Source organism: Schistocerca serialis, unplaced genomic scaffold (assembly GCF_023864345.2).
Source record: "Schistocerca serialis cubense isolate TAMUIC-IGC-003099 unplaced genomic scaffold, iqSchSeri2.2 HiC_scaffold_1153, whole genome shotgun sequence".
In the NCBI taxonomy this organism is placed as follows: Eukaryota; Metazoa; Arthropoda; class Insecta; order Orthoptera; family Acrididae; genus Schistocerca; species Schistocerca serialis.
Window position 1 is genome coordinate 127,501 of NW_026047352.1, and position 7,500 is coordinate 135,000.

At 54.3% G+C, this 7,500-nt stretch overlaps 3 non-coding genes across 3 annotated transcripts in view; all 3 read left to right on the forward strand.

Moving 5' to 3' along the window:
• The first annotated feature begins 4,599 nt into the window (after nt 1-4,599).
• Nucleotides 4,600-6,508, forward strand: LOC126432770 (small subunit ribosomal RNA). Its single transcript, XR_007578213.1, has one exon. It is a non-coding gene; the product is annotated as a small subunit ribosomal RNA (ribosomal RNA).
• A 353-nt stretch (nt 6,509-6,861) lies between these two features.
• LOC126432731 (5.8S ribosomal RNA) lies at nt 6,862-7,016 on the forward strand. Its single transcript, XR_007578177.1, has one exon. It is a non-coding gene; the product is annotated as a 5.8S ribosomal RNA (ribosomal RNA).
• Nucleotides 7,017-7,204: 188 nt separating this feature from the next.
• The window catches only part of LOC126432708 (large subunit ribosomal RNA), a 4,222-nt gene continuing 3,926 nt past the window's right edge, over nt 7,205-7,500 (forward strand). Inside the window, exon 1 of the ribosomal RNA XR_007578166.1 lies at nt 7,205-7,500. This exon is cut by the window's right edge and continues 3,926 nt beyond it. This is a non-coding gene — a ribosomal RNA (large subunit ribosomal RNA).

Sequence of the window (7,500 nt, forward strand, 5' to 3'; positions counted from 1 at the left end):
CATGCTGGCAAAACAGTATCGCCATCTATGCGAATCTGACAACACTAGGTCCGCCATGTCGAGCGCACCACAAAACATACCGCCATCTGTAGGTCTCCCTCAGCATGAGCTCCTGCAACGACGATACCGCCATCTATGGGACGCCAAGCCGACTAAGACATCGATGGGCCCACAGTGCCCATCTTTCGACGCCACCCACAAAGCATGCAGCCTGTGTCGACCACAGCACCCAAACGCCAGTGCCTCTGCCGCACAACGTCGTGGACCGGCAATCACACCACCCGCACCCGCTCGTGCCCCACCCCAACCGCCAAACTCGCAACGCCAGCGGATGAACGGCGGAAGTTTCCCGCACTCGTAATGTGCAATCCACACCTATAACTTGCGTTTCATGAAGAGTTATGTCCAATATGCGACATTCCCGCTGTCCCTATACATGAGCTGCGAGCTGTACCACGTACAAGCTACAGACGCGATCGCATTGCTCACTGTACTGATTCCCATGCCGAGCGATCAGCTAGGAAGCGCCCCATCCATGTCGGTACCCGTGGGCGTTGCACTCGCAGTCGCAAAAAACGTTGGGCAAATATATATCTCGGAACAGTAACGACAGTCGGAGCCTCCTGGCGTTGCACTCGCAGTCGCAAAAAACGCTGGGCAAATATATTTCTCGGAAGAGTAACGACAGTCCGAGCCTCCTGCGTGGGAAGAGTCTTTCTAGGCCCTGACCCACGGGAAGGGTTTAGCTTCCCCCATCCCGGACATTTGAAGTCGTCACACTACCGGTATTGACTAATAGACTGATTGCTGATAATCACTAGCCATACACTGGGGGAAACGGCCGACAGGGGCAGCAACATAGTGGAGCCGCAGTGTCACTAATGTACAGAGATAGAACAGTTTCGACTGGAACCAGAGTAACCGTATACACGGCACTGATTAGTAATAAATGCAGAGCCATCAGAATACAGATAATATATACAACCGTCCCTATACATGCTGAAAGACTCTGCACACAATGAGAACCACACGTCAGCCAGACACTATCACACACTACTCTCTGCCTCTAACAGGCACACACACAATATCTAACCACCAGCATGGAAGAACATCCGGTGCATCCTCTCCGCCACATTACACAATCCACACTATCATAACCAGACCGGGAGGTCCACCCAGAAAACAGAATATCCCACCCTTCCGACATCCGCCATTGCTCAGCTAAGCCACGAACACCCACACATGTCCTACACAGGGGTGCACCCAACATCACCATACTGCCTCCTGTCACAGTACACAAACAATGGCAGGAATGAAAGACACAGATCTGCCACAACCTTGGAATCGGAGCGCCGCCTGTCATGAGCCACAAGTGCATCCTGACGTGACAAATCGGATGATCCCGCAGGCATGCACTTACGATAATCACTATCAACGAACCTGCCGCCGCCCCCCCCCCCCCAAATACACCTTTCCCTACAACAATGTGTACCTTAACCTAAGCTATATCGTACCTTAACCTAACCGACATTGCGCCTTAACCTAACCTACGTTGTACCTTAACCTAACCTATGTTGTACCTTAACCTAACCTATGTTGTACCTTAACCTAACCTACGTTGTGCCTTAACCTAACCTACGTTGTGCCTTAACCTAACCTACGTTGTGCCTTAACCTAACCTACGTTGTGCCTTAACCTAACCTACGTTGTGCCTTAACCTAACCTACGTTGTGCCTTAACCTAACCTACGTTGTGCCTTAACCTAACCTACGTTGTGCCTTAACCTAACCTACGTTGTGCCTTAACCTAACCTACGTTGTGCCTTAACCTAACCTACGTTGTGCCTTAACCTAACCTACGTTGTGCCTTAACCTAACCTACGTTGTGCCTTAACCTAACCTACGTTGTGCCTTAACCTAACCTACGTTGTGCCTTAACCTAACCTACGTTGTGCCTTAACCTAACCTACGTTGTGCCTTAACCTAACCTACGTTGTGCCTTAACCTAACCTACGTTGTGCCTTAACCTAACCTACGTTGTGCCTTAACCTAACCTACGTTGTGCCTTAACCTAACCTACGTTGTGCCTTAACCTAACCTACGTTGTGCCTTAACCTAACCTACGTTGTGCCTTAACCTAACCTACGTTGTGCCTTAACCTAACCTACGTTGTGCCTTAACCTAACCTACGTTGTGCCTTAACCTAACCTACGTTGTGCCTTAACCTAACCTACGTTGTGCCTTAACCTAACCTACGTTGTGCCTTAACCTAACCTACGTTGTGCCTTAACCTAACTTACGTTGTGCCTTAACCTAACTTACGTTGTGCCTTAACCTAACCCATGTTGTGCCTTAACCTAACCCATGTTGTGCCTTAACCTAACCCATGTTGTGCCTTAACCTAACCCATGTTGTGCCTTAACGTAACCCATGTTGTGCCTTAACGTAACCCATGTTGTGCCTTAACGTAACCCATGTTGTGCCTTAACGTAACCCATGTTGTGCCTTAACGTAACCCATGTTGTGCCTTAACGTAACCCATGTTGTGCCTTAACGTAACCCATGTTGTGCCTTAACGTAACCCATGTTGTGCCTTAACGTAACCCATGTTGTGCCTTAACGTAACCCATGTTGTGCCTTAACGTAACCCAATTTGTGCCTTAACGTAACCCAATTTGTGCCTTAACGTAACCTAATTTGTGCCTTAACGTAACCTAATTTGTGCCTTAACGTAACCCATATTGCGCCTCAACCTAACCTATATTGCGCCTTAACCTGACGCACGTTGTCGCTGAACCTGCTCTGTAATTGTTATGCAACTCGTTAAATTAGTGTAGTGTTGCCTAACCGCAACCCTCGCAATATAGTTCGCTATTCGCACTGCCCGGTCCCCTGTGTATCGCGTCATGTTAAACACCTTGCAAGTGTTGCTGACTTTCCACATGCTCCTGCTATACACTGTAATGTGGATAGCAGCAGGACGTACATGCCCCCCCCCTTCCCCCCTGCCTTCGCAAGCTGGTCGTTGAGAAGTTTGCATGTTCAATGCCCTTCGCATGCCGACGTACTCAGCCTACGTTGTGGTACGGCCTGTCACCTGTCCGCGGATGTACGCAAAACCCACAAACTGTGCTGCACATTGGTCCGTATGTACTGAATGATACATCGTGGCACATGTGTGACCGTACGACGACTGCGCCTAGCAACGGCGGACCATACAGTCCAAATATTGTGGACGCAGCTACGTGTCGTCTCCCTTTAGGAGCTGGATTGCAGTGTGGTACGCCATTCAGACGTGTGGGAGGAACGGACGCCCTGGATGGCGATCAGCATGAGCAGTCTGTTGATGTAGTGGAGCGTGTATTCGGACGTAGTCGTCTCTTCTCACACACTGTGATAGCATGTTGCACCGCGTTCCACATCTGCGACATGCTGCAGAGGCCGGCTGACAGTCGTTCGCGCAATGGACACCGCATACGTACGGGGGCTACCTTCCACGTGTTCTCTAGGCGTGCACATGTTGTTGCGTCTATGTGGGCAGACGTAGTGTGTTGTGACACCTGACACAGGCATGCAATACTCGTTGCAAATGGCGATGGACGTCTACGTTTGCTGGTGACGTTACGCAAATGAACAACTGGTAACCCGTTGTGGTGCGGTTGTTCTCGCTAGAGGTGAATCAGTGTTGGCGACGATCGGTCGAGCTATTAACCGGTTGTTTCATGGATACCCACCATGCCCACGAACGTGAAAGGGGACCCACCATGCCCACGAACGTGAAAGGGGATCTGGGTGTGAGGCGATACGCGGCGGTGGCTGGGTGGGACCGTCCCCGGCCGGTGAGGGGGGGCCGCCCGGCGTGCTGGCAGCGCGGTGCGTGGGCGCACGCGCTACAGCCGGCTGGTGGGGGCGGCCAGTGGCAGGCGCGCCGGCCGACGGACGCGGCAGGCGGCGCAGCTGCGCGCCGGCGCCCCCTGCTCGCGGCGCCTTGCGGCCAAAGTAGGTCCTCGCGGGCCCGGTGCGAAGCGCGGTGGCCATCTGCAGTGTGCTGGTCCGATTGAGGACTGTGTGCGCTGAGGATGCGCCGCCGCCCGGCGCTCGGCGCCGCGACGCCGTCTGCTGCTCGGTCGCCCCAGCGGTTCTCGCAGGTGGTTTGTATCGCAGCTGTGCGGACGTGTTGGCGCGTGCGCTGTGCTGGGAGAGTTCGCTTCGGCACCCAAGTGGGGCTTTTGTCCTTCTGTGGCGCTGGCGTTGGAGCTGCCGGTCACCGTAGGTGGCGCGTGTTGTCTCCCGCCGGCAATGCCACGACAGCACGCTCCCGGGCCTCTGTCGGCAGCGGCAAGCTCAGTTGGGAGCACGGGTGGTCGCACCTAAAGCGTCTACTCGCCTAACTCCGGGCGATTGCGCCTCTCTCGAACCCGACCAAGTACTTAGGACGGCGCTGCGCGCCGCCGGGACCTGAGAGGGTTTCGAGGTGTGTTGTGCAGGGGAGCTCAGCCTCCTCCTGTTTGCAGAATAATTGAGCGGACGCTTGCGTGTTCGCGCGGGCCCCCGGGACACACTTCCGGGCGGCCGGCTGCTCAGCTCTAGTTGACGCAGCTCCCTGGTTGATCCTGCCAGTAGTCATATGCTTGTCTCAAAGATTAAGCCATGCATGTCTCAGTACAAGCCGCATTAAGGTGAAACCGCGAATGGCTCATTAAATCAGTTATGGTTCCTTAGATCGTACCCACGTTACTTGGATAACTGTGGTAATTCTAGAGCTAATACATGCAAACAGAGTCCCGACCAGAGATGGAAGGGACGCTTTTATTAGATCAAAACCAATCGGTCGGCTCGTCCGGTCCGTTTGCCTTGGTGACTCTGAATAACTTTGGGCTGATCGCACGGTCCTCGTACCGGCGACGCATCTTTCAAATGTCTGCCTTATCAACTGTCGATGGTAGGTTCTGCGCCTACCATGGTTGTAACGGGTAACGGGGAATCAGGGTTCGATTCCGGAGAGGGAGCCTGAGAAACGGCTACCACATCCAAGGAAGGCAGCAGGCGCGCAAATTACCCACTCCAGGCACGGGGAGGTAGTGACGAAAAATAACGATACGGGACTCATCCGAGGCCCCGTAATCGGAATGAGTACACTTTAAATCCTTTAACGAGTATCTATTGGAGGGCAAGTCTGGTGCCAGCAGCCGCGGTAATTCCAGCTCCAATAGCGTATATTAAAGTTGTTGCGGTTAAAAAGCTCGTAGTTGGATTTGTGTCCCACGCTGTTGGTTCACCGCCCGTCGGTGTTTAACTGGCATGTATCGTGGGACGTCCTGCCGGTGGGGCGAGCCGAAGGCGTGCGACCGCCTCGTGCGTGCTCGTGCGTCCCGAGGCGGACCCCGTTGAAATCCTACCAGGGTGCTCTTTATTGAGTGTCTCGGTGGGCCGGCACGTTTACTTTGAACAAATTAGAGTGCTTAAAGCAGGCAAGCCCGCCTGAATACTGTGTGCATGGAATAATGGAATAGGACCTCGGTTCTATTTTGTTGGTTTTCGGAACCCGAGGTAATGATTAATAGGGACAGGCGGGGGCATTCGTATTGCGACGTTAGAGGTGAAATTCTTGGATCGTCGCAAGACGAACAGAAGCGAAAGCATTTGCCAAGTATGTTTTCATTAATCAAGAACGAAAGTTAGAGGTTCGAAGGCGATCAGATACCGCCCTAGTTCTAACCATAAACGATGCCAGCCAGCGATCCGCCGCAGTTCCTCCGATGACTCGGCGGGCAGCCTCCGGGAAACCAAAGCTTTTGGGTTCCGGGGGAAGTATGGTTGCAAAGCTGAAACTTAAAGGAATTGACGGAAGGGCACCACCAGGAGTGGAGCCTGCGGCTTAATTTGACTCAACACGGGAAACCTCACCAGGCCCGGACACCGGAAGGATTGACAGATTGATAGCTCTTTCTTGATTCGGTGGGTGGTGGTGCATGGCCGTTCTTAGTTGGTGGAGCGATTTGTCTGGTTAATTCCGATAACGAACGAGACTCTAGCCTGCTAACTAGTCGCGTGACATCCTTCGTGCTGTCAGCGATTACTTTTCTTCTTAGAGGGACAGGCGGCTTCTAGCCGCACGAGATTGAGCAATAACAGGTCTGTGATGCCCTTAGATGTTCTGGGCCGCACGCGCGCTACACTGAAGGAATCAGCGTGTCTTCCTAGGCCGAAAGGTCGGGGTAACCCGCTGAACCTCCTTCGTGCTAGGGATTGGGGCTTGCAATTGTTCCCCATGAACGAGGAATTCCCAGTAAGCGCGAGTCATAAGCTCGCGTTGATTACGTCCCTGCCCTTTGTACACACCGCCCGTCGCTACTACCGATTGAATGATTTAGTGAGGTCTTCGGACTGGTACGCGGCATTGACTCTGTCGTTGCCGATGCTACCGGAAAGATGACCAAACTTGATCATTTAGAGGAAGTAAAAGTCGTAACAAGGTTTCCGTAGGTGAACCTGCGGAAGGATCATTACCGACTAGACTGCATGTCTTTCGATGTGCGTGTCGTGTCGCGCAACACGCAGCTACCTGTACGGCTCGCAGTAGCCGTGCGCCGCGTGCGGAACCACGCGTTCGTCTCAAAACTAACGGCAATGTTGTGTGGTACGAGCGCTGAAGCGCTGGAGCGGCTGGCCTGCGGCACCTGGCGCCTGGCGCCGGTTTTGAATGACTTTCGCCCGACTGCCTGTCCGCTCCGGTGTGGAGCCGTACGACGCCCATCGGCCGTGAGGCCGTTGGACACTGAACGCTGGAACAGGGCCGCCACACGCCTCAGTCCCGCCTATGCAACTGTCTCGAAAGAGATGGTGGAAACTATGAAAAGATCACCCAGGACGGTGGATCACTCGGCTCGTGGGTCGATGAAGAACGCAGCAAATTGCGCGTCGACATGTGAACTGCAGGACACATGAACATCGACGTTTCGAACGCACATTGCGGTCCATGGATTCCGTTCCCGGGCCACGTCTGGCTGAGGGTCGGCTACGTATACTGAAGCGCGCGGCGTTTGCCCCGCTTCGCTGACCTGGGAGTGTCGTGGCCGCCTGTGGGGCCGGCCGCGTCTCCTTAAACGTGCGATGCGCGCCCGTCGCCTGGCGGTTCGCATACCGGTACTTACTCGGTAGCGTGCACAGCCGGCTGGCGGCGTGGCGTGCGACACCTCGTACAACGACCTCAGAGCAGGCGAGACTACCCGCTGAATTTAAGCATATTACTAAGCGGAGGAAAAGAAACTAACAAGGATTCCCCCAGTAGCGGCGAGCGAACAGGGAAGAGTCCAGCACCGAACCCCGCAGGCGGCCGCCTGTCGTGGCATGTGGTGTTTGGGAGGGTCCACTACCCCGACGCCTCGCGCCGAGCCCAAGTCCAACTTGAATGAGGCCACGGCCCGTAGAGGGTGCCAGGCCCGTAGCGGCCGGTGCGAGCGTCGGCGGGACCTCTCCTTCGAGTCGGGTTGCTTGAGAG